Raw genomic sequence first — 25,014 nt, 5'->3', positions numbered from 1 at the left:
AGACAGGACTGACAAAAAGTGTTCTTCACTGATGAGTTGCGGTTTTGTCTCACCAGGGATGATGATCGGATTCGCGTTTATCGTCGAAGGAATGAGCGTTACACCGAGGCCTGTGCTCTGGTGCGGGATCGATTTGGAGGTGGAGGGTCCGTCATGGTCTGGGGCGTTGGGTCACAGCATGATCGGACTGAGCTTGTTGTCATTGCAGGCAATCTCAACGCTGTGCGTTACAGGGAAGACATCCTCCTCCCTCATGTGGTACCCTTCCTGCAGGCTCATCCTGACATTACCCTCCAGCATGACAATGCCACCAGCCATACTGCTCGTTCTGTGCGTGATTTCCTGCAAGACAGGAATGTCAGCGTTCTGCCATGACCAGCGAAGAGCCCGGATCTCAATTCCATTGAGCATGTCTGGGACCTGTTGGATCGGAGGGTGAGGGCTAGGGCCATTCCCCCCAGAAATGTCAGGTAACTTGCAGGTGCCTTGGTGGAAGAGTGGGGTAACATCTCACAACAAGAACTGGCAAATCTGGTGCAGTCCATGAGGAGGAGATGCACTGCAGTACTTAATGCAGCTGGTGGCCACACCAGATACTGACTGTTGCTTTTGATTTTGTTCAGGGACACATTATTCCATTTCTGTTAGTCACATGTCTGTGGAAATTGTTCAGTTTATGTCTCGGTTGTTGAATCTTGTTATGTTCATACAAATATTTACACATGTTAAGTTTGCTGAAAATAAACGCAGTTGACAGTGAGAGGACGTTTCTTTTTTTGTTGAGTTTATATTGGACCCCTTAGGGATCAATAAAATAGTATTCTTTATCAATCATACTAATCATAAACTATCTGTCCTACAGAGAACCAGATTCCTCATGGGTTCCCCAACATAGATATGGGTCCCCAGCTGAAGGTGGTAGAGAGGACCAGGACAGCCACAATGCTGTGTGCTGCCAGTGGAAACCCAGATCCAGAGATCTCCTGGTTTAAAGACTTCCTCCCCGTCGATATCAACAGCAGCCACGGACGAATCAAACAGCTCCGCTCAGGTAAGACTACTCTCCCTCCAACTCGTTTCTACTTAGTATCCTACACAGGATACACCATTCCATTTTATGGTGTGTTAATCAGTGCTGTGCAACCTTCACTGAAGGCCAAGATGCAACACATTTCAGAGATTATTTGCAATATATGTAGCATGTAGAAATTATATATTTTTCATTAGACAAAAATATATATACAGTACCAGTCAAAGGTTTTTTACACACCTACTCATTCAAGGGGGTTTTCTTTATTTTGACTATTTTCTACATTGTAGAATAATAGTGAAGACATCAAAATTATGAAATAACACATAGGTAATCATGTAGTAACCAAAAAAGTGTTAAACAAATCAAAATATATTTTATATTTGAGATTCTTCAAATAGCCACCCTTTGCCTTGATGACAGCTTTGCACACTCTTGGCATTATCTAAACCAGCTTCATGAGGTAGTCACCTGGAATGTATTTCAATTAACAGGTGTGCCTTCTTAAAAGTTAATTTTAGGGCTCAGTCAGTCCTAAATATGTGTATTATTCTAATCTTCTTAACTCTCAACTCTCCCCATTCTGATCTGGGGTCAGGGCTAAAGCTGTTTATTTATACAGCCTTGTAAATAGAGAGAGCAGAGAGGCCTATCGATTTATTTATTCAATATGTGTGTGTGTGTGTGTGTGTGTGTGTGTGTGTGTGTGTGTGTGTGTGTGTGTGTGTGTGTGTGTGGTCAAAAGTAGTGCACTACATAGCGTGCATACTAACTCTCTCTACTCTAGGCCCCGCCGTACTCATGTTTAAGAAGAGCTAAGCCTCTCTTGATGGAAAAGGGCACATCAATTTCATTCTCAGCACTGCTGGAGACCACTAATTCATTTTCTTGCATTTCTTGGTAAGTAAAGTAGGACAGTCCATTTGGTACTGTATGTGGGCAGTCCAAAAATATATATACAGTACCAGTCAAAACTTTGGACACACCTACTCATTCAAGGGTTTTTCTTTATTTATTACTATTTTCTACATTGTATAATAATAGTGAAGACATCAAAATGATGAAATAACACATAGCTAATCATGTAGTAACCAAAATAGTGTTAAACAAATCCAAATATATTTTATATTTGAGATTCTTCAAATAGCCACCATTTGCCTTGATGACAGTTTTGCACACTCTTGGCATTATCTCAACCAGCTTCATGAGGTAGTCACCTGGAATGCATTTCAATTAACAGGAGTGCCTTCTTAAAAGTTAATTTGTGGAATTTATTTCCTCCTTAATGCGTTTGAACCAATCAGTTGTGTTGCGACAAGGTAGGGGGGGGGGTACACAGAAGATTGCCCTATTTGGTAAAAGACCAAGTCCATATTATGGCAAGAACTGCTCAAATAAGCAAAGAGAAACAACAGTCCATCATTACTTTAAGACATGAAGGTCAGTCAATACGGAACATTTCAAGAACTTTGAAAGTTTCTTCAAGTGCAGTTGCAAAAACCATCAAGCGCTATGATGAAACTGGCTCTCATGAGGACCGCCACAGGAAAGGAAGACCCAGAGTTACCTCTGCTGCAGAGGATAAGTTCATTAGAGTTACCAGCCTCAGAAATTGCAGCCCAAATAAGTGCTTCACAGAGTTCAGGTAACAGACACATCTCAACATCAACTGTTCAGATGAGACTGCGTGAATCAGGCCTTCATGGTCGAATTGCTGCAAATAAACCACTACTAAAGGACACCAACAAGAAGAAGAGACTTGCTTGGGCCAAGAAACACAAGTAATGGACATGGGACCTGTGGAAATTTGTCTTTTGGTCTGGAGTCCAAATTGGAGATATTTGGTTCCAACCGCCATGGCTTTGTGAGATGCGGTGTGGGTGAATGGATTATCTCTGCATGTGTATTTCCCACCGTAAAGCATGGAGGAGGAGGTGTTATGGTGTGGGGGAGCTTTGCTGGTGACACTGTCTGTGATGTATTTAGAATTCAAGGCACACTTAACCAGCATGGCTACCACAGCATTCTGCAGTGATACGCCATCTCATCTGGTTTGCCTTAGTGGGACTATCATTTGTTTTTCAACAGGACAATGATCCAACACACCTCCAGGCTGTGTAAGGGCTATTTTACCAAGAAGGAGAGTGATGGAGTGCTGCATCAGATGACCTGGCCTCCACAATCCCCCGACCTCAATCAAATTGAGATGGTTTGGGATGAGTTGGACCTCAGAGTGAAGGAAAAGCAGCCAACAAGTGCTCAGCATTTGTGGAAACTCCTTCAAGACTGTTGGAAAAGCATTCCAGGTGAAGCTGTTTGAGAGAATGCCAAGAGTGTACAAAGCTGTCATAAAGGCAAAGGATGGCTATTTGAAGAATCTCAAATATAAAACATATCTATAACACTTTTTTGGTTACTACATGAATCCATATGTGTTATTTCATAGTTTTGATGTCTTCACTATTATTCTACAATGTAGAAAATAGTAATAAATAAAGAAAAACCCTTGAATGAGTAGGTGTGTCCAAAGTTTTGACTGGTACTGTATATATAGTTTTGGACTGCCCACATACAGTACCAAATGGACTGTCCTACTTTACTTACCAAGAAATGCAAGAAAATGAATTAGTGGTCTCCAGCAGTGCAGAAAATGAAATTGATGTGCCCTTTTCCATCAAGAGAGGCTTAGCTCTTCTTAAACATGAGTACGGCGGGGCCTAGAGTAGAGAGAGTTAGTATGCACGCTATGTAGTGCACTACTTTTGACCACACACACACACACACTGAATAAATACATCGATAGGCCTCTCTGCTCTCTCTATTTACAAGGCTGTATAAATAAACAGCTTTAGCCCTGACCCCAGATCAGAATGGGGAGAGTTGAGAGTTAAGAAGATTAGATGAATAAACATATTTAGGGCTGACTGAGCCAGTCAGACCGTAAGGAGAGTTAGAACGATTAGTGGCTATTGACCGAGTAAATTCTAATTTACTGCAAGGCTCCAACCCCAGATTACAGAGGAGTTGAGGGGCCTTTTCTCTCCACAGAGTCATGTCTTTCTGTCAGTCAGGCAGTCAGTGGCTTTTTCCCAAATTGCACCCTATTCCCTAAATAGTGCACTACTTTTGATCAATGCCAATAGGGCACTTGTCAAACATAGTGCACTATATAGGGAATAGGGTGCCATTTGGTATGCAGCAGTATGGCAAAAAGTGCTGATGAGTAGTACCACACACACACACACACACACACACACACACACACACACACACACACACACACACACACACACACATTTTAACAAACCATGTTATCTCTAATCCTAGCCTTGACATCTTGTTTCAGTATCCTAATCTGCATATCTGCATATTGACCTTACACTAACCCAGTATCTCTCATATCACTCAACATGCATAATTTACTACTCTATCACCCACTCACGCAACTGTTACATCTCTTTCCACTAAAACCTCCAACGCTCAAACCTCCTCTCCTGGCCTATATGGTCAATCTACTGTATAGTTTGCTTATTTTACTATCCCCTTTGAATTATTTCCTCTAACTTCTAAACCTCCAGCTTCTCTCTATTTAACCATGTATTACTTTCATTAATTTGCCTTCTCTCCTCTCTTTCTTTCTCTCTCTGTCTTTTACTAACTCTCTATCTCTTCCAATCTCGTTTGCATTCAAATTACCTTCAACTAGGTGGTACACCGATTAGAGGTAAGGATGATGGGAAATAAACGTGTTAGAAAAATGTCACTCCTTCACTCCATCCCGCCATCACTTCAACTTCAACCTCAATCTCCATCAGCCTCTCTCCCTCCACCTCTCCAAACCTTGTACCTTGTCAGCCCCATCTCTCCTGTCCACTCAGCCCCTAGACACCTCTGTGTCCCCACAGTCTCCACACTCTCCAGCCCATCCTCTGTTTGTTGTTAGTATGTCTCTTTCCCTGAACAAACAAATGAACACCAACCCTTTCCCAATCAATCAATCCATCACAGAACCCCCACTTCCAGATGAATGCATTGGGGAACACTGGACAAGGCAGTCCAAGGTGATAGCTAGCTACCTTGTGCATAAACTTCTCCACACATTCTTGTATTTTACTTAGAAATGGGGTCCATAGTTGCGAACATTAGAAGAAGTTCAAGGTTAAGTTTAAGCATCAGCCAATAAAAAGAGTTTACCTAGTGTCACGTCATAGAACGCTACATTGTAGCTGGTCCCATCAAATAACCTGGCACATGTTAGCCCTATGCTAACCTCATCAGATAGCAGTGATTATTTCCTGTAACAAATTCCTCATCAGCCTATCAAAGATCTTAAACTTTTTCTCCACAAACCAATGGTATTTCTTAGAATAGGTCAACTCGGCCAGTAAACCTTGAATTCGTTTTTTGGAGATAAGGTTTAAGATCTTTGATAGGCTGATGAGCAATTTGTTACAACAAATAGTACCCCCAGGGGTTCTAGTACCCCTGGTTGGGAACCACTACACTAGAGGATATGCCTGAATTACATTGAAATGGGGTGATTTGCATACAGGCTGTGCAGCTGAAATGTTGGCCTATGAGCTATAGGTCTGTCTGTCTATCTGAGATGGTTAAGATGGAAACTCTGACACAGACACAACCCTCTTATGGAAATCAGGCCCTGTCCACTGAGTGGATGTAGGTTTACAGTGAGGTAATGGAGGTGGTATGAGGGGAGCTGAATAGCACAGAATACTGCATGCACATACAATCACACACACACACACACGTGTGCACACACACACACACACACACACACACTATCTATACCTGAGACTTTTTGGTTGGTGCTGAACCTGTTTGTTGGGCTACATTCATCCCATAATGCGTTTCTGGTGTTCAAAATGTATCAACATCGTTGTACTACCCTCAATGTGTTCCTCCATTACCAACCTGCATGGTGTCTGGTAATATATGGAATATTACATTACTATTATAACTTATTATATCTGGTAGCCTATTACATGGGGTTTCTGTTTGTATGGCTACATGGCTTAGTTGTACCATCCTGATAAAGAGTAGTGGTCAGTATGTGTTGTACCATATATTTAATATTTTACATACATCATAAATGACACATTTCTATCCTCAAAAACCTAACAGTGTTGTAACTTTAAATTTGGGTAAGTGGGTCGGTACTTTTGTTATTCTATATCCTTTGGCTGCCAATTCTTTGCTTTGCTATTCAGGCAAAACGCAGCCTTCTCCTGAGGTGCTGAAATAGTGTAATTCAGCAGAACTACCTCTCTCTGCCTTTCTCTGTCTTTGTCTGACACTATTTCCTATTCAGCTGAGATTATTATAATGGTAGCTAGCTGTGTGTCATACTGACCATACTCGGGCACATCCCCTGGGTCGTGCTGCGCTGTTAGGAATGCAGGTTGATGTTTATTGTCATGAATCATGCCCTGGAGGCAGAACTGAGTGATATCTGTTAGATTGGCCAACTTTTAAAGTAAAAATTGGCTATAATGTAAAAAATTAATGAAAACAAAAAATACTTTTTTGGTCTTAACTTAAGGTTAGGGTTAGGCATTAGGGTTAACAGTGTGGTTAAGGTTAGGGTTAAGGTTAAGGTTATGTTTAAAATCTAATTTTATGACTGTGCCAGCTAGTGACCACTCTGCAGAGCTGCCTCCAGGGCAAGATTCATGACAATAAATGCCAACCTGTGTTAGGAACACACACGCACACGTATGCATGCACTCACTCACACGCACACACACACACACACACACACACACACACACACACACACACACACACACACACACACACACACACACACACACACACACACACACACACACACGCCTTCTGCTTGATGGCTGGCTGCAGAAGCAATTTCCCTCTCAGAAAAAGTGGTATGTCCCAAATGGCACCCTATTCCCTTTATAGTGTACTACTTTTGACCAGGGCCCATAAGGAATGTATAGGAAATAGGATGCTATCTAGGACAGTCCCGGTGGTGGTGAGGAATAGCCAGGTAGTCAGTAATAGAAGCATTTGTCGAGCCCAAGCCTTTATGGGTGGGTACTTAGCAGTACACTTGGAGAGTGAGAGAGTTATATAGTGATACACTACAGTGGCAGACATAATGTCAACCTGGTTAACAAACATTGACCAAGAGGAATGACTTCAGTAGTCATGGCTGGGCCTATATGTCCCCTTTAGACATCATTATGATTAGTATACTAATAATATATGCCATTTAGCAGACACCTTCATCCAAAGTGACCTACAGTCATGCGTGCATACATTTTACATTCAGTGGTCCCGGGAATCGAACCCATTGTCCTGCCGTTGCACTCGCAATGCTCTACCAACTGAGCTATGGGCAAATTGGTAAAATAAATAAACCCTGGAATGAGTTCAGTAGTCATCATGGCCCTAGCTCTCTGACTCATTCTACTCAGACCTCATCAATGTTCAGTCAGATTAGTTCAACCCTACATCAGTGAACATGTTTACCCTAGTCCTCTGTAGCTCAATTGGTAGAGCATGGCGCTTGTAACGCCAGGGTAGTGGGTTCGATCCCCGGGACCACCCATACGTAAAAATGTATTTAGACCCTGTTATTTACGATGACGACTAGCCCTGACCATGAATCAGGAAGAGTGGTTCACTCAGAGCTAGTTGTCATTGTAAATAACAATCTGTTCTTAAACTGACTGGGATTAAAACAGGTTAAGTAAATCAAATACATGTTGAGTGACTCTCTCTGTATGAGCTGGGTTTTATTGGAGCTCAGTAGTTATTAACAAACAGAAGTCAACCTTTGGATAGTCACCTCATCTCACCTGGTGATGAGGACATCTCTCTCTGCTGGTTAACTCTTTACCAGCAAATCATCTTCTGCTCATAGAACCATAGTTTGATGATTGTCTGATGGTTTTATATCTATGCTTGTGGCCATCCCAGCCCCCGTCCCGGCAGGAGGCCTTTTGCCTTTTGGTAGGCCGTCATTGTAAATAAGAATTTGTTCTTAACTGACTTGCCTAGTTAAAAAAAGTACATTAAAAAATATATATATAACATTCTCAGGCCAAACATGTAAATACAGTAGTTACCTTTTAGCACTGTCTCCTTCATGTATCATTCAGAAAATAATTGGTCACCCAAAAATACATATAGGCCTTTACTGTGCTCTGGCATTGAAAGGAAGGCGGCATTATACAGTGAAGTGGCAGTCCACTCTATAAAGCATTGACCACATCCTGCTGGCCTTGCAGTTGTTGTAGAGTAGCTTAGCGTTGCTAGCCTAGCGAGGCCACCACCTGGGATGTAGCCTAGCTAGAGAGACTTAGCTTCATTATGATGCTTTTTGTCCTGTCAGTAGTTTTTTAGCAGGCAGAAAGGGCATAAATAGACGTAAATGTGACGTCTTGCTGAGGTGATTAATTGACCTCTAAGTCATGGACTTGACATGAGCGTCTCACCAGCTCTTTCCCCTGACAGGGCCAGGCGAATATGTTGATTTGTGGAAAGCTTACAATGCTAATAAACCTGCAAAATCAGCTAAATGCTGATGTGTCGTCGTAGGCAAAACATTTTAGAGCAACAACCGCCCTATTCATAACACGCCATCATGCATACAGTAGAGAGCGAGTGGTATTTCACTTTTTGGCTCTCTGGTGAGGTTCTGTACAGATCATTATAATGTTACTTCTTCTTATGAAGCCAGGGGATAAAACTCTTAGTCTTAGTAGATGGTATACCTGAAATGGTCAGATGATGAAAAAGAGAAGGTCAGAATAATGATCTAATGTTGTCCGCAGTTCTATAATGAAGCTACACCTCTTTTTCAATGTCCATACTAGCATACTACTTAGAATACACTCCCAACACATTACTTTACTCTATGTGCTTGTGCTAGTGACATTGAGACAGAGCCCTTCTCTCTTTTTCAATGTAACTTCATCTACCATGAGCCTGATGTTAATTATGTTAACCCCTTCCCTACAGGAGCCTTGCAGATTGAGAACAGTGAGGAGTCAGACCAGGGGAAGTATGAGTGTGTGGCCATGAACAGCGCTGGAACACGTTACTCTGCCCCCGCCAATCTCTACGTACGAGGTAAGATCCTGCGTTCATTTTTCCCTATGTTCATCTCTTCATCCCTTCCATCTCTTCATTGGTCTATACGTCCTCAACTAAACAGCAATGTCATGTTATTATGAATTACCAATCACTAACCAGAATCGCATCCCACAGGAGCTCTCAGTCTCCATCTCTGTCTCTATGTCTCTCTCTCTCTCTGCTGTTCTTTCCTTTTAGCCATGGTGTTCCTGCCATACCAATGAGCTGAACTAACCCCTCCCTCTTTCTCTCTGCCAGCTTTACCAGCTGCTGGGTCTGTCAAAACAGCTGCAGCCAAACTGTTTTCCGCTTCCTACAATGAAAACATGCCAGGGCTTTTTATTTTGACTCTCTCTGTGTTGAAAGTTTTTAGTTCACCCCTCTCTCCATTCCTCTCCTCTCTTCTCCTGCTCTCTGTATCATGATTGAGCTGCTGCTTGGCATGCAGAGGCTGATGGTTCAAGAGGAGGCCAGTTTCTGTTGCTACTGTGTGTGTGTGTGTGTGTGTGTGTGTGTGTGTGTGTGTGTGTGTGTGTGTGTGTGTGTGTGTGTGTGTGTTACCTGCTTGTCGAACATCTCATTCCAAAATCATGGGCATTAATATGGAATTGGTCTCCCCTTTGCTGCTATAACAGCCTCCACTCCTCTGGGAAGGCTTTCCACTAGATGTTGGAACATTGCTGCCGGGACTTGCTTCCATTCAGCCACAAGAGCATTAGTGAGGTCGAGCACTGATGTTGGGCGATCAGGCCTGGCTCGCGGTCAACGTTCCAATTCATCCCAAAGGTGTTCGATGGGGTTGAGGTCAGGGCTCTGTGCAGGCCAGTCAAGTTCTTCCACACCAATCTCGACAAACCATTTCTGTATGGACCTCGACTTGTGCACTGGGGCATTGTCATGCTGAAACAGGAAAGGGCCTTCTCCAAACTTTTACCATAAAGTTGGAAGCACAGAATTGTCTAGAATGTCATTGTATGCTGTAGCGTTAATATTTCCATTCACTGGAACTAAGGGGCCTAGCCTGAACCATGAGAAACAGCCCCAGACCATTATTCCTCCTTCACCAAACTTTACAGTTGGTAATATGCATTCGGACAGGTAGCGTTCTCTTGGCATCTGCCAAACCCAAATTTGTCCGTCGGACTGCCAGATGGTGAAGCGTGATTCATCACTCTAGAGAACGCGTTTCCACTGCTCCAATGGCGGCGAGCTTTACACCACTCCAGCCGACGCTTGGCATTGCGCATGGTGATGTTAGGCTTGTGTGCGGCTACTCGGCCATGGAAACCCATTTGATGAAGCTCCTGATGAACCGTTTTTGTGCTGACGTTGCTTCCAGAGGGAGTTTGGAACTCGGTAGTGAGTGTTGCAACCAAGGAGTTTTTTACACGCTTTTTCAGCACTCGGCGGTCCCGTTATATGAGCTTGTGTGGCCTACCACTTCGCGGCTGAGCCGTTGTTGCTCCTACATGTTTCCACTTCACAATAACAGCACTTACAGTTGACCGGGGCAGCTCTAGCAGGGCAAAAATGTAACGAACTGACTTGTTGGAAAGGTGGCATCCTGTGACGGTGCCACATTGAAAGTCAATGAGCTCTTCAGTAAGGCCATTCTACTGCCAATGTTTGTCTATGGAGATTGCATGGCTGTGTGCTCCGTTTTATACACCTGTCAGCAACGGGTGTGGCTGAAATAGCTGAATCCACTCATTTGAAGGGCTGTCCACATAGAAATGCGGAAATGCATTATGGGATGAAAGTAGCCTAAGAAACAGGTTCAGGACCCCCCCCCCAAAAAAAAAAAAACAGGTTTAGCACCAACAAAAGAGACTCAGGTAAAGTGTGTGTGTGTCATGGCAGATAACTAGAGCAGAGGTGTGTGTTTTTCCATCAAGGTAATTAAATACATCCTGGCATGGTTCCAGCATGTCCTTCAGGCTACATAGGAGGCAGTCTAGTCTACACACACACACACACACACACACACACACACACACACACACACACACAACTACACACACACACACACACTACACACACATACACACACACACACACACACACACACACACTACACACACACACACACACACACACACACACACACACACACACTACACACACCACCTCTACCACCCACGAGCTGTCAGGCACATGGTCAAAACACCCATTCTCCTACTCCTCCTCTTGGCACCAACAGACTGACTAAGAAGAGAGATAGATAGGAATCAGTCCAAGCATAACCTTTTAAAAGTGCATTAGTCTGGAAAGCAGAAGAAAGACAGCCACAGTGTATTCAATCTGTCTTTGTTACTATAGAATGAGGAAGAGGATAGACGTAAGGGTTTGTGGTCGTGGGTTTAATGACTACGTCATCTCTAGACTAGAGATTATGACTGGGTCTGTTTGTGTGTGTCTCTGTCTGTGTGTGTGTCTGTTGTTCTGTCACCAGGAGGTAATGGATTGTAATGTCTTGTCTCAAACCCGCAGAAAATGCGATTTGTCTTCTCCGTTAACTGAAAGAAGGGATGTTATTCGCACACGCAAACACACACACACACACATACACACACACACACACACACACACCTGTCTTATGTCTTTGTTCAACACGTCCAGTCCTGCAGACACAAACCTGCATCAGAAGTATTTGTTATTGTCAGTCTGAATGTGTTTCAGTTCTCTCTACTGCAATTGTAGCTTATCCAATCCCTCCCTCCAGGTAGTGGTACTAACAACACAACACCCCTTGTCATGACATATCAGAGATAGTGGAAAATGATGTCCTCATGTTTCTGTGTGGGTGTAGAAAGGGAGGGATGGAGGGAGGGATTGAGCTAGGGGGGAGGGATGGGAGAGAGGAGGAGTCGGTCATGAATAGTTTTTCCTCCCTTCCCGTCTTTGTTTCTATTTGTTCTACTTCTCCTCCTCATCCATACTGTGTCTGTGTGCCTGTGTGTGTCACCCCTCTCTGAAGAAAGACTTCATCACGATGGAAGGTCCCACTCTGTGTGTGTGCGTCTGCGTGTGTATGTTTGTGTCTGTGTTTGTGTGTCTGCGTTGGTACGTGGTGTCTGTGTATTAGTGTGAGCAGCTTGTTTGTCATTTGTCTATTCGCTTCTCCGGTAACAGAGGTTGGGTCAGTCACAGGCTGTCTCCACTCCACTTCATACTGACATGGGACCTGTCAACGTGTCACACAGGATAGAGTGGTCCAGCACCCCTCTCCTTTACCCACATTTATTTTTCATGCTGGTGTTTCACTCTCTGTCTCTGTCTCTCTCTCTGGGTATGGGTGTGTGTACATTTCTGTACAGTTGCGGGCACTAAAAAGTTAGTTTAAAACATTAACCAAAAAACTGTGTTAGACACACATTCCTGCAATCTTTCAGACAATACTACGACACAACTTTTATGTGGCTGCAACACGTCTTTGTTTCTCCTAAATTACTAACTTCCTTGCTGTTACGGGATAAGCTCTATGTTCCACTACTGTTGTATATCTCTCCATTCCATTGCAATCCTCCTTCATCACAACGTATCATTCCACTAACTCACAGACCAGCGGGAAGGTTAGTTCCATTTTCACATCTAAACCTTCTACTACTACTGACGACCTAAGGATGAGGGGGGATGTGAGATTGTATCTGCCCCAACCCCATTTCCCCTCCTCTGAGGCACCACCAGATCAACGTCGCACTCCATTTACATGAACCTTTTACGTCATTAAGCAGAAGTGAGTGCACACATTTTTCATACTTTCTCATACTGGTGGGAGTCGAACCCACAACTCTGGCGTTGCAAGCGCCATGCTTTACCAACTGAGCCACATTGGACCCCATCTGAAACACACCCCAACCCCTATCCGGCTTCTACTCTGTTGTTCTCGTTCGACTCTGCTGCTTTCACTACTTTAAACCTTTCAGGTTGTTTGCATGCATTCCTGGCCTGAGTCATGCTTGCTGTCCATTGTCCACTCCGTCCAACCCCAGTAACACCCAGCCCGTCAACGTGTCCTTGTCTAACCTTGTCCCTGTACCTTGGCTTGCACCCACGTTTTCCTGTATACTGTCTAGGCTAATTCATTGCTACTGTACAGTATATCACTGTTGGTTTACTCTGTGCCTGCCATATGCTTCCATTGCTATCTCTCCCACCATTCAAATACATCTGTAAAATACCATACCAGATGGCTGCTACAGGTATACTTCACCTGCCCCCTACAAACTCGAGTCATATGTTTATTCAGGTGGCGATAGGTATAGGTCTATCAGACGGTAGCCAGTAGATGGTAAAACCGGGTACCTCCGGCTGAGGGACATGGGTATCAGGCAGGAGAAAGCGGATCACAAGGTATTATGTATGTTTCAGACAAGCTGCTGCGCTACGGGGCCCAGTGAGACATCATCATTCTTCTATTCATCCTTCCTTCCTCTCCTCTGTCTCATCCTATCCTTACCTGACTGGAGGGGGAGTCTAATAGAGGATAATACATAGTCCCATTCAACAGAGACTGGAGTGCAAGGCCCTATAACTGGTATTGGTATTGTAGCAGTTGGCATTGCCTCAACAGATATGGGTTGCATCCAAAATGGCACACTGTTCCCTACTTTTTAACCAGAGCCTTTAACCAGAGCCGTAGTGCACTATATAGGGAACAAAGTGCCATTTGGGAGGCATCCATGATCAGCCCTCAGCCTTGTTCACTAGCCCTGAGCTATTGTCTGACAGAATCCCCATGTAACCATGCAGATAGACTTTACAACAGGCAGCCAGGTTGTTCTAATATTGATTGAAGGTTTCTGTTATTCTGAGTTTCCTCAGGCACTTTGTCACGACTGCTGAGTTCATAGCTCTCCTGCAGCTCGCTAGCAGGCAGGTAGGCAGGTAGGCATGCAGGTGGGGATATAGGAGACAAGGAAGTTATGTGTCCAAAATGGCACCCTATTCCCAATATAGTGGGCTCCCGAGTGGCGCAGCGGTCTAAGGCACTGCATCTCAGTGCTTGAGGCGTCACTACAGACATCCTGGTTCGATTCCAGGCTGTTTCACAACTGGCCGTGATTGGGAGTCCCATAGGGTGTTGCACAATTGGCCCAGCGTCGTCCGGGTTTGGCCGGTGTAGGCCGTCATTGTAAATAAGAATTTGTTCTTAACTGACTTGCCTAGTTAAATAAAATAAAATAGTGCACTGCTTTTTACCATAGCCCTACATAGGATATAGGGTGCCATTTGGGCCACTTACCCTGTCTCCTGCAGCTACATAGCTAGCAGGCAGACAGGTGGGCAGGGATAGAGGAGACAGACATGACGTTGTCTGTTTTCCGTCTGTGGTTTTGATCGAGTCCTGAAGCCGTCTATCTGTCTGTCTATCAAAAGCTCTCAAGAGGAGTGCCTTAAGAAGCAGCTAGTTAGGAGGAAGGAGACATGACGCTGGTGTCTGTCTACTGTGGTTTTGATAGAGTGCTGATGCCATCTATCTACCTATCCTGTTTCTGCTGGCTAAATAAGTTGTTTGGTTTTTCCATATGTGAGAAAAAGAGCTGTTGGACATTAGTCATACTTTATTTCACGACCTACTGTATGTGGTATAAAACAAGTAATCCACCTGGATCTTTCTCAACACATTAATGCATGTTGACCCTAGCTATGTCCCCATCTGTACTAATGCATGCTGTGCTAGAGAATGGCTGCCTTTCAACACCACACACCTTTCTCCATATACCTGGCCATTGCATATGAGTCAGTGTGACCAACCTTTTCCCTGTAAAACCCTGTGAGAACCATATGTAACGCTTCCTGAGACTACAAACACCAACATGCTGTGTCCTTTCCCACGCTCAATCATTCACCACTCATACATACTAACCTTTCACCTGTCATGGCATGAAATCACAGATGGTATCACAGCTGTTATAGGGTGCATACTACAGCAGGGGTCACCAAATGTTTTGCTTCATGACCCACCAAGTGAGGTGTCTGTTGATTAATAAGACCCTCTTCTTTAAACATTTAACTGATTGTAGATTTGAGGATGGGCTCCTGTGACCAGTTTTAAGAAATGGACTGTATAATAATTACATTGTTTGTATCAAGGAGCAAAAAATGGCACCCCGCATCGCATCTGGATCCCTGCCGCGACACACAAGGAGGTCCCGACCCACAGTTTGGGAACCACTGTACTAGAGTACAGTACTCTCTCAGCCTAGTGAGATACATGGGTGTTGCACCATGTTCAGTAAAGCCAGTAGATACGGCCCAAATGGCACACTATTCCCTATATAGTACTTTTGACCAGATCTCCATTGTTTCCTTCCTTGAGTGGATGAATCGGTAACCATTTATTAAACATTTATAAACCATTTATAAGGCATTTACAAACAGTTTTCTCAACATTTATTACTCATTACTCCCACATTTTTAAATGGTAGTAAGCTAGTTATGTACAAATGTATACATATTTTCTTTAACATCCTGGTTTGTGTGCTTATTCTTTTACCAGATACTGCTGGAATGCCCAACTTTCTGTGAGAAATTACACTGGTCACTCAAACCATTTATGAAGTATTTATAAAGTATAAATAGCTCTTTCTTTAGACTTTACTAATGATTAGTAAATGGTTTATAAATGTGGGAGTAATTATTAATAAATGGTGAACACACACTTTATAAATGCCTTATAAATGGTTTATTACGGACCCTTAAAATAAAGTGTTACCAATTCATCTCTAAAGGTGTCCTTTCTTTGTTTATTTCCATCCCAACACATAATGAGGGGAATAATAAGCGTGGCTGTAACCGTGTTCCACTCCAAATTAGAAAAAGAAAGAGAAAAGAAAAGTCACATTTGAAAATCTATTTTAATGGGGACTGGTGCAAGAAAGCAATTATAGAGAAGGGGAGACAAGGACACACACTGTGTGTGTGTGTGTGTGTGTGTGTGTGTGTGTGTGTGTGTGTGTGTGTGTGTGTGTGTGTGTGTGTGTGTGTGTGTGTGTGTGTGTGTGTGTGTGTGTGTGTGTGTGTGTGTGTGTGTGTGTGTGTGTGTGTGTGTGTGTGTGTGTGTGTGTGCTGTCAAATCATTTCCCGATAGATGTAGGGTTAAAAATACGTGATGCCAGGGTAGTAATTCATTATCAATGAAAATTGAGAATGGGAAGGAAGGTAGCAATGGTATGGGTTAGTAGCCAGTAGTAGTAATTAACTGTCTAGACCAGGGCTCAGGGTATTATACCCTTCTGTAGAAGAAGACTACGTATTGTCCATCTTCTTGGATGCCGCTAAATACAGGGAAATTCTTGAAGGAAACCTGTTTCAGTCTTCCAGAGATTTGAGACATGAACAGATGTTCACCTTCCAGCAGGACAATGACCATAAGCATACTGCTAAAGCAACACTTGAGTGGTTTAAGGGGAAACATTTAAATGTCTTGGAATGGCCTAGTCAAAGCCCAGACCTCATTCCAATTGAGAATCTGTTGTATGACTTAAATATTGCTGTACACCAACAGGAACTCATCCAACTTGAAGGAGCTGGAGCAGTTTTTCCTTGAAGAATGGGCAAAAATCCCAGTGGCTAGATGTGCCAAGCTTATAGAGACATATTCCAAGAGACTTGCAGCTGTAATTGCTGCAAAAGGTGGCTCTACAAAGTATTGACTTTTGGGGGGGGGGGGTGAATAGTTATGCACGCTCAAGTTTTCTGTTTTTCTGTCTTATTTCTTGTTTGTTTCACAAAAAATATATATTTTGCATCTTCAAAGTGGTAGGCATGTTGTGTAAATCAAATGATACAATCCCCAAAAACTCAATTTCATTCCAGGTTGTAAGGCAACAAAAAATGCCAAGGGGGGTGAATACTTTCGCAAGCCAACAAATAAAAACATTGCAGCCTGGAAAATATCCTGATAAAAATAAATGTCCTATAAATCACATTTGCTACACTTGGCCTGTCTGCAATGAACTTGAAACATTGTATCAACTATTGACTTGGGTCTGGCCCGAAGGTTGCCCTAGCGATCTTGCAACATCGTATAAAATATTCAGGGTGCTCAGAGTTTCCTACACCGGTGAGCTCGGGACAGACACAGCTGTAGGCTATTTTCTCAAGGGATAAGAAGCAGTGCTTGACTTGGGCAGGAGCTCACCGGAGCTGAGTACTTTTACATTTGAGTCATTTAGCAGACGCTCTTATCCAGAGCGACTTACAGTTAGTGAGTGCATACATTTTCATACTGCCCCCCGGTGGGAAACGAACCCAAAACCCTGGCGTTGCAAGCGCCATGCTCTACCAACTGAGCTACAGGGCACCTCAAATGTTCTACTGCTTGAGCTTCTGTTCCTCTTATAGAATATTAGCTCAAAAGTAATGTGGAGCTCCTGCACCTAAATATAAACATTACCAGCACCCAAAATGAGTATCGGAACCTAGTTCAGTCCAAGTCCAGCACTGACTCCAAACTCTTCCATTTAAGAATGATGGAGGCAACTGTGTTCTTGGGGACCTTCAATGCTGCAGAAATGTTTTGGTACCCTTCCCCAGATCTGTGCCTAGACACAATCCTGTCTCGGAGCTCGATGGACAATTCCTTCAACCTCATGGCTTGGTTTTTGCTCTGACATGCACTGTAAAATGTGGAACCTTATATAGACAGGTGTGTGCCTTTTCAAATCATGCCCAATCAATTGAATTTACCACAGGTGGACTCCAATCAAGTTGTAGAAACATCTCAAGGATGATCAATGGAAACAGTCTCATAGCAAAGGGTCTGAATACATATGTAAATTGGTTATTTCTGTTCCAACATTTTCTAAAAACCTGTTTTTGCTTAGTCATTATGGGGTATTGTGTGTAGATTGCTGAGGATTTTATTTGATTTAATCAATTTTAGAATAAGGCTGTAACGTAACAAAATGTGGAAAAAGTCAGATGGTCTGAATACTTCCCGAAGGCACTGTATATACAGTATATAGATTTGTTACTGCTCGACTAAAACAATCTCGGTCGACCAACAGCCTAACGAACAAATAATCGACCAGTCGACTAATTGGTGTCAGCCCTAGTCTCCACAGCGTTGCAAAGTTCAAAATTGACGTAACTTTCTCTCAGCACCGTTTGACTCACTGTTAAAGGGGAACAGATATAGGCCTAGTCTAGTAGACTGTTATTCCAATCAAAGTGGCATATTTAAATGCATTCCCCCTTTTTATAAGGAGCAGTCCATAAGGTTTTTATCGTAAAGTTGTACTAACAAATGTTGTCTGAGTGGTGTGTAACTCGGATCAACTCCAAATCACTAAACAAAAGATCAGATCAAATCTAATTTTATTTGTCACATGCGCCGAATATAACAGGTGTAGACCTCACCGTGAAATACTTACTTACAAGCCCTTAACCAACAATGCAGTTCAAGCAATAGAATTAAGAACATGTTTACCAAATAAAATACAGTAAAAAATTAAATAAAATAAAGAGTAACACAATAAGATAACAATAACGAGGCTATATACAGGGGGTACCGGTACCAAGTCAATGTGCGGGGCTACAGGTTAGTCGAGGTAATTTGTACATGTAGGTAGGTGTAAAGTGAATATGCATAGAAAATAAACAGCGAGTAGCAGCAGTGTAAAAACAAAGGTGCGGAGTCAAGTTGAAGTCGGAAGTTTACATACACTTAGGTTGGAGTCATTAAAACTCGTTTTTCAACCACTCCACAAATTTCTTGTTAACAAACTATAGGTTTGGCAAGTCGGTTAGGACATCTACTTTGTGCATGGCACAAGTAATTTTTCCAACAATTGTTTACAGACAGATTATTTCACTTATAATTCACTGTATCACAATTCCAGTGGGTCAGAAGTTGACTTTGCCTTTAAACAGCTTGGATAATTCCAGAAAATGATGTCATGGCTTTAGAAGCTTCTGATTGACATGGCTTTAGAAGGCTAATTGACATCATTTGAGTCAATTGGAGATGTACCTGTTGATGTATTTCAAGGCCTACCTTAAAACTCAGTGCTTGACATCATGGGAAAATCAAAAGAAATCAGCCAAAAAATTGTAGACCTCCACAAGTCTGGTTCATCCTTGGGAGCAATTTCCAAACGCCTGAAGGTACCACGTTCATCTGTACAAACAATAGTACGCAAGTATAAACACCATGGAACCACGCAGCCGTCATACCGCTCAGGAAGGAGACGCGTTCTGTGTCCTAGAGATGAACATACTTTGGTGCGAAAAGTGCAAATCAATCCCAGAACAACAGCAAAGGACCTTGTGAAGATGCTGGAGGAAACAGGTACAAAAGTATCTATATCCAGAGTAAAACGGGTCCTATATCAGCATAACCTGAAAGGCCGCTCAGCAAGGAAGAAGACACTGCTCCATAACCACCATAAAAAAGCCAGACTACGGTTTGCAACTGCATATGTTGACAAAGATCATACTTTTTGAAGAAATGTCCTCTGGTCTGATGAAACAAAAATAGAACTGTTTGGCCATAATGACCATCGTTATGTTTGGAGGAAAAAGGGGGTTGCTTGCAAGCCGAAGAACACCATCCCAACCGTGAAGCACGGGGGTGGCGGCATCATGCTGTGGGGGTGCTTTGCTGCAGGAGGGACTGGTGCACTTCACAAAATAGATGGCATCATGAGGAAGGAAAATGATATATTGAAGCAACATCTCAAGACATCAGTCAGGAAGTTAAAGCTTGGTCGCCAATGGGTCTTCCAAATGGACAATGACCCCAAACATACTTCCAAAGTTGTGGCAAAATGGTTTAAGGACAACAAAGTCAAGGTATTGGAGTGGCCATCACAAAGCCCTGACCTCAAACCTATAGAACATTTGTGGGCAGAACTGAAAAAGCATGTGCGAGCAAGGAGGCCTACAAACCTGACTCAGTTACAACAGCTCTGTCAGGAGGAATGGGCCAAAATTTACCCAACTTATTGTGAGAAGCTTATAGAAGCCTACCCAAAACATTTGACCCAAGTTAAACAATTTAAAGGCAATGCTACCAAATACTAATTGAGTGTATGTAAACTTCTGACCCACTGGGAATGTGATGAAAGAAATAAAAGCTGAAATAAATCATTCTCTCTACTATTATTCTGACATTTCACATTCTTAAAATAAGGTGGTGAACCTAACTGACCTAAGACAGGGAATTTTTACTAGGATTAAATGTCAGGAATTGTGAAAAACTGAGTTTAAATGTATTTGGCTAAGGTGTATGTAAACTTCCGACTTCAACTGTAAATAGTCAAGGTGGCCATTTGATTAATTGTTCAGCAGTCTTATGGCTTGGGGGTAGAAGCTGTTAAGGAGCCTTTTGGACCTAGACTAGGCGCTCCGGTACCGCTTGCCGTGCGGTAGCAGAGAGAATAGTCTATGACTTGGGTAACTGGAGTCTTTGACAATTCTTTGGCCATTCCTCTGACACCACCTAGTATATAGGTCCTGGATGGCAGGAAGCTTGGCCCTAGTGATGTACCGGGCCATACGCACCACCCTCTGTAGGTCCTTACGGTCGGATGCAGAGCAGTTGCCATACCAGGTGGTAATGCAACCAGTCAGGATACTCTCGATGGTGCAGCTGTAGAACTTTTTGAGGATCTGGGGACCCATGCCAAATCTTTTCAGTCTCCTGAGGGAGAAAAGGTGTTGTCATGCCCTCTTCATGACTGTCTTGGTGTGTTTGGACCATGATAGTTTGTTGGTGATGTGGAGACCAAGGAACTTGAAACTCTCGACCGGCTCCACTGCAGCCCCGTTGATGTTAATGAGGGATTGTTCGGCCTCCTTTTCCTGTAGTCCATGACCAGCTCCTTTGTCTTGCTCACATTGAGGGAGAGGTTGTTGTCCTGGCACCACACTGCCAGGTCTCTGACCTCTTCCTTTAGGCTGTCTCATTGTTGTCGGTGATCAGGCCTACCACTGTTGTGTCGTCAGCAAACCTAATGATGGTGTTGGAGTCGTGCTTGGCCACGCAGTCGTGGGTGAACAGGGAGTACAGGAGGGGACTAAGCATGCAGCCCTGAGGGGCCCCAGTGTTGAGGATCAGTGTGGCAGATGTGTTGTTGCCTACCCTTACCACCTGGGGACGGCCCGTCAGGAAATCCAAGATCCAGTTGCAGAGGGAGGTGTTTAGTCCCAGGGTCCTTAGCTTAGTGATGAGCTTTGTGGGCACTGTGGTGTTGATCCCTGAGCTGTAGTCAATGAACAGCATTCTCACATAGGTGTTTTGTCTAGGTGGGAAAGGGCAGTGTGGAGTGCGATTGAGATTGCGTCATCTGTGGATCTGTTGGGGCGGTATGTGAATTGGAGTGGGTCTAGGGTTTCTGGGATGATGGTGTTAATGTGAGCCATGACCAGCCTTTCAAAGCACTTCATGGCTACCGATGTGAGTGCAACGTGGTGGTAGTCATTTAGGCAGGTTACCCTCGCTTTCTTGGGCACAGGGACTATGGTGGTCTACTTGAAACATGTAAGTATTACAAACTCGGTCAGGGAAAGGTTGAAAATGTTAGTGAAGACACTTGCCAGTTGGTCCGCGCATTCTCTGAGTACACATCCTGGTAATCCATCTGGCCCCGCAGTGTTGTGAATGTTGACTTGTTTAAAGGTCTTGCTCACATCGGCTACGGAGAGCATGATCACACAGTTGTCCGGAACAGCTGGTGCTCTCATGCATGCTTCAGTGTTGCTTGCCTTGAAGACAGCATAGAAGGCATTTAGCTCATCTGGTAGGCTCGCATCACTGGGCAGCTCGCGGATGCGTTTCCCTTTGTAGTCCGTAATAGTTTGCATGCCCTGCCACATCCGACAAGCATCAGAGCCGGTGTAGTAGGATTCAATCTTAGTCCTGCATTGACGCTTTGCCTGTTTGATGTTTCATCTGAGGGCATAGCGGATTTCTTATAAGCATCCAGATTAGTGTCTCACTCTTTGAAAGCGGAGCTCTAGCCTTTAGCTCGGAGTGGATGTTGCCTGTAATCCATGTCTTCTGGTTGGAGTATGTATGTACGGTCACTGTGGGGACGACGTCGTCAATGCACTTATTGATGAAGCCGGTGACTGTGGTGGTATACTCCTCAGTGCCATTGGACGAATCCCGGAACGTATTCCAGTCTGTGCTTTCTGCTTTAGTTTTTGCTTGTCTCCTGATATAATTATAGTCAGATTTGCCAAATGGAGGGCGAGAGAGAGCTTTGTATGCGCCTCTGTGTGTGGAGTAAAGGTGGTCTACAGTTTTTTTTCCCTCTGGTTGCGTATGTGACATGCTGGTAGAAATGAGGTAAAACTGATTTACATTTGCCTGCGTTAAAGTCCCCGGCCACTAGGAGCGCCACTTGTGGATTAGCATTTTCTTGTTTGCTTATGGCCTAATTCAGCTCGTTGAGATGCTATTGTTCCTTTACTGGTTATGCTGCTCACACTTTTGGATTATAGTCGAAACGTGATCAGCCTTACATGCTAGACTCAAATCACATCTACATCACATCTCTTATCTCTGAAATTCTTGCTCTTCTTTCAAGCGTGGTAATGTCAAAGTCAAGGTCACGGTTTATTCAACACAGAACTCTCACTGTCCATGACCCCCACACTCACCCCTTGCCCTCTCCTCTTACACACAGAAGTGATGGCCACACTATGAACTCATACAACCGCCACATCTCAAAATCTCTCCTCTCTCTCTCTCTCTCTCTCTCTCTCTCTCTCTCTCTCTCTCTCTCTCTCTCTCTCTCTCTCTCTCTCTCTCTCTCTCTCTCTCTCTCTCTCTCTCTCTCTCTCTCTCTCTCTCTCTCTCTCTCTCTCTCTTCCTCTCCTCTAAACACAGAACAGAACTGTATATGTCCCTGACATCCACACACACCTTCTCCTCTCTTATCATTGTGGTCCTCTGTAGCTCAGCTGGTAGAGCACGGCGCTTGTAACGCCAAGGTAGTGGGTTCGATCCCCGGGACCACCCATACACAAAAATGTATGCACGCATGACTGTAAGTCGCTTTGGATAAAAGTGTCTGCTAAATGGCATATTATTATTATTATATTATATATGGACACACACTATACACTCATATCACCTACACCTTTCAAGATCTCATCTCAACATTCTCTTCTCCTCCTCTCCATAGTTCGTCGCGTCCCTCCGCGGTTCTCCATCCCGCCCACCAACCACGAGGTGATGCCGGGGGGTAGTTTAAACCTGACATGTGTGGCCGTGGGATCACCCATGCCCTACGTCAAGTGGATAATGGGAGTTGTGGAACTCACCAAGGTCTTTACTTTTACTGTTTTGCTTTTACCTTTTTAAAATGTTTCTTTGTTTTATAATAATTTGTTATTATTGTTTTATTATGTATAGCACCTCTGTATGAATTGTATTGGATTCAGTTTAAAGGGGGAAGCATTGAAATATATCACATAGAACAGATACCTTTTTTCATACTTGCTTTCAATGATAATGAATGACAGATCTATAACTCACATTTCTATCTGAAATATGTCAGGTCGTACACAAAGCTACATAATGGACCTTTTATATTTTGATTATTCTTATGAAGGAGGATGAAATGCCCATCGGTCGTAATGTTCTGGAGGTGACAAACATCAAGGAGTCAGCCAACTACACCTGCGTGGCCATTTCATCTCTGGGCATGATCGAGGCTACCGCTCAGGTCACTGTGAAAGGTGAGAGGTCAAAGGATACTGTGTATGGGGGTGGAGAGGTGTGTTTGTGTGTTGAAGTAACATTCAAGTTGTCCAAACTAAGACATCTGGTTTACACAAACTTCATACACACTAATTAAGTTATTTGATTAGCTCAACCTCATATAAAGCTGTTTGAAGAGCGGAAAGAGCTGGCATGATTCACATTATGTACATTATCATCAAACAGACTTCATCATCATCATCACAGCTTGTAGCATATGTGAGAACACACAGTTTCTGTCTGCGTACCAAATGGCACTCTATTCCCCATAGGGCTCTGGTCAAAGTAGTGCTCTATGTAGGGAATAGGGTGCCATTTGAGATGCAGTCTTTGTCATCACAGACTGTCAGTCCCATAACAGATGACTCATCATGAGATCCTTACAGGCTGTGTCCAAAATGGCACCCTATTCCCTACACTCAACCTTGAAGGTTGTTTTGGCTGTCTCCATAGGACAACTCTTTGACGTAAGAGAACCCTTTGAAGACCCTTTTTGGTTGCAAGTAGAACCATTTTGGTACCATGTAGAACCCTTTCATTCAGGTCCTCTATACCAGGAGGTGTCAGAAGAAGGCCCCATAAATTGTCAAAGACTCCAGCCACCCAAGCCACAGACTGTTCTCTGCTTCCGCACAGTAAGCGGTACCAATGCACCAACTCTGGAACCAACAGGACCCTGAACAGCTGCTACCCCAAAGCTATAAGACTTCTAAACAAGACTGCTAAATAGCTGATCAAATGGCTACCCAGAATACCTGCATTGACCCTTTTTTGCACTAACTCTCTTGCACTGTGTATTTATTCCTTGTGTCACTATTTCTATTTTTATTTTTATTTTTTATCTTATCTTTAACATTGTTGGACATGGACCCGTAAGTAAGCATTTCATTGTTAGTCTACACCTGTTGTCTACGAAGCAAGTGACAAATATAATTTGATTTGATTTGATTCCACCTGAAACAAAAAAGGGTAATCCTATGGGGACAGCCGAAGAACCCTTTTGGAACCGTTTTTTCTGAGAGTGGTCCAAAGTAGTGCACTATATAGGGAATAGGGTGCCATTTGGGATGCATCATGGACTTAGAGAATGTTACCATCATTTATATTGTCAGGAGCGATGCTGCTAGACAATATTAAAGACACAAGA

General features: G+C 43.4%; 1 pseudogene; it reads left to right on the top strand.

Annotated features, from left to right (window-relative positions):
- The window catches only part of LOC121581369, a 207,231-nt pseudogene that overhangs the window by 77,256 nt on the left and 104,961 nt on the right, over nt 1–25,014 (top strand).

This window comes from Coregonus clupeaformis, chromosome 14, assembly GCF_020615455.1.
Source record: "Coregonus clupeaformis isolate EN_2021a chromosome 14, ASM2061545v1, whole genome shotgun sequence".
Classification (NCBI taxonomy): Eukaryota; Metazoa; Chordata; class Actinopteri; order Salmoniformes; family Salmonidae; genus Coregonus; species Coregonus clupeaformis.
The sequence above is the reverse complement of the archived record's forward strand: the minus strand, read 5'-3'. Positions and strand labels throughout refer to the sequence as shown.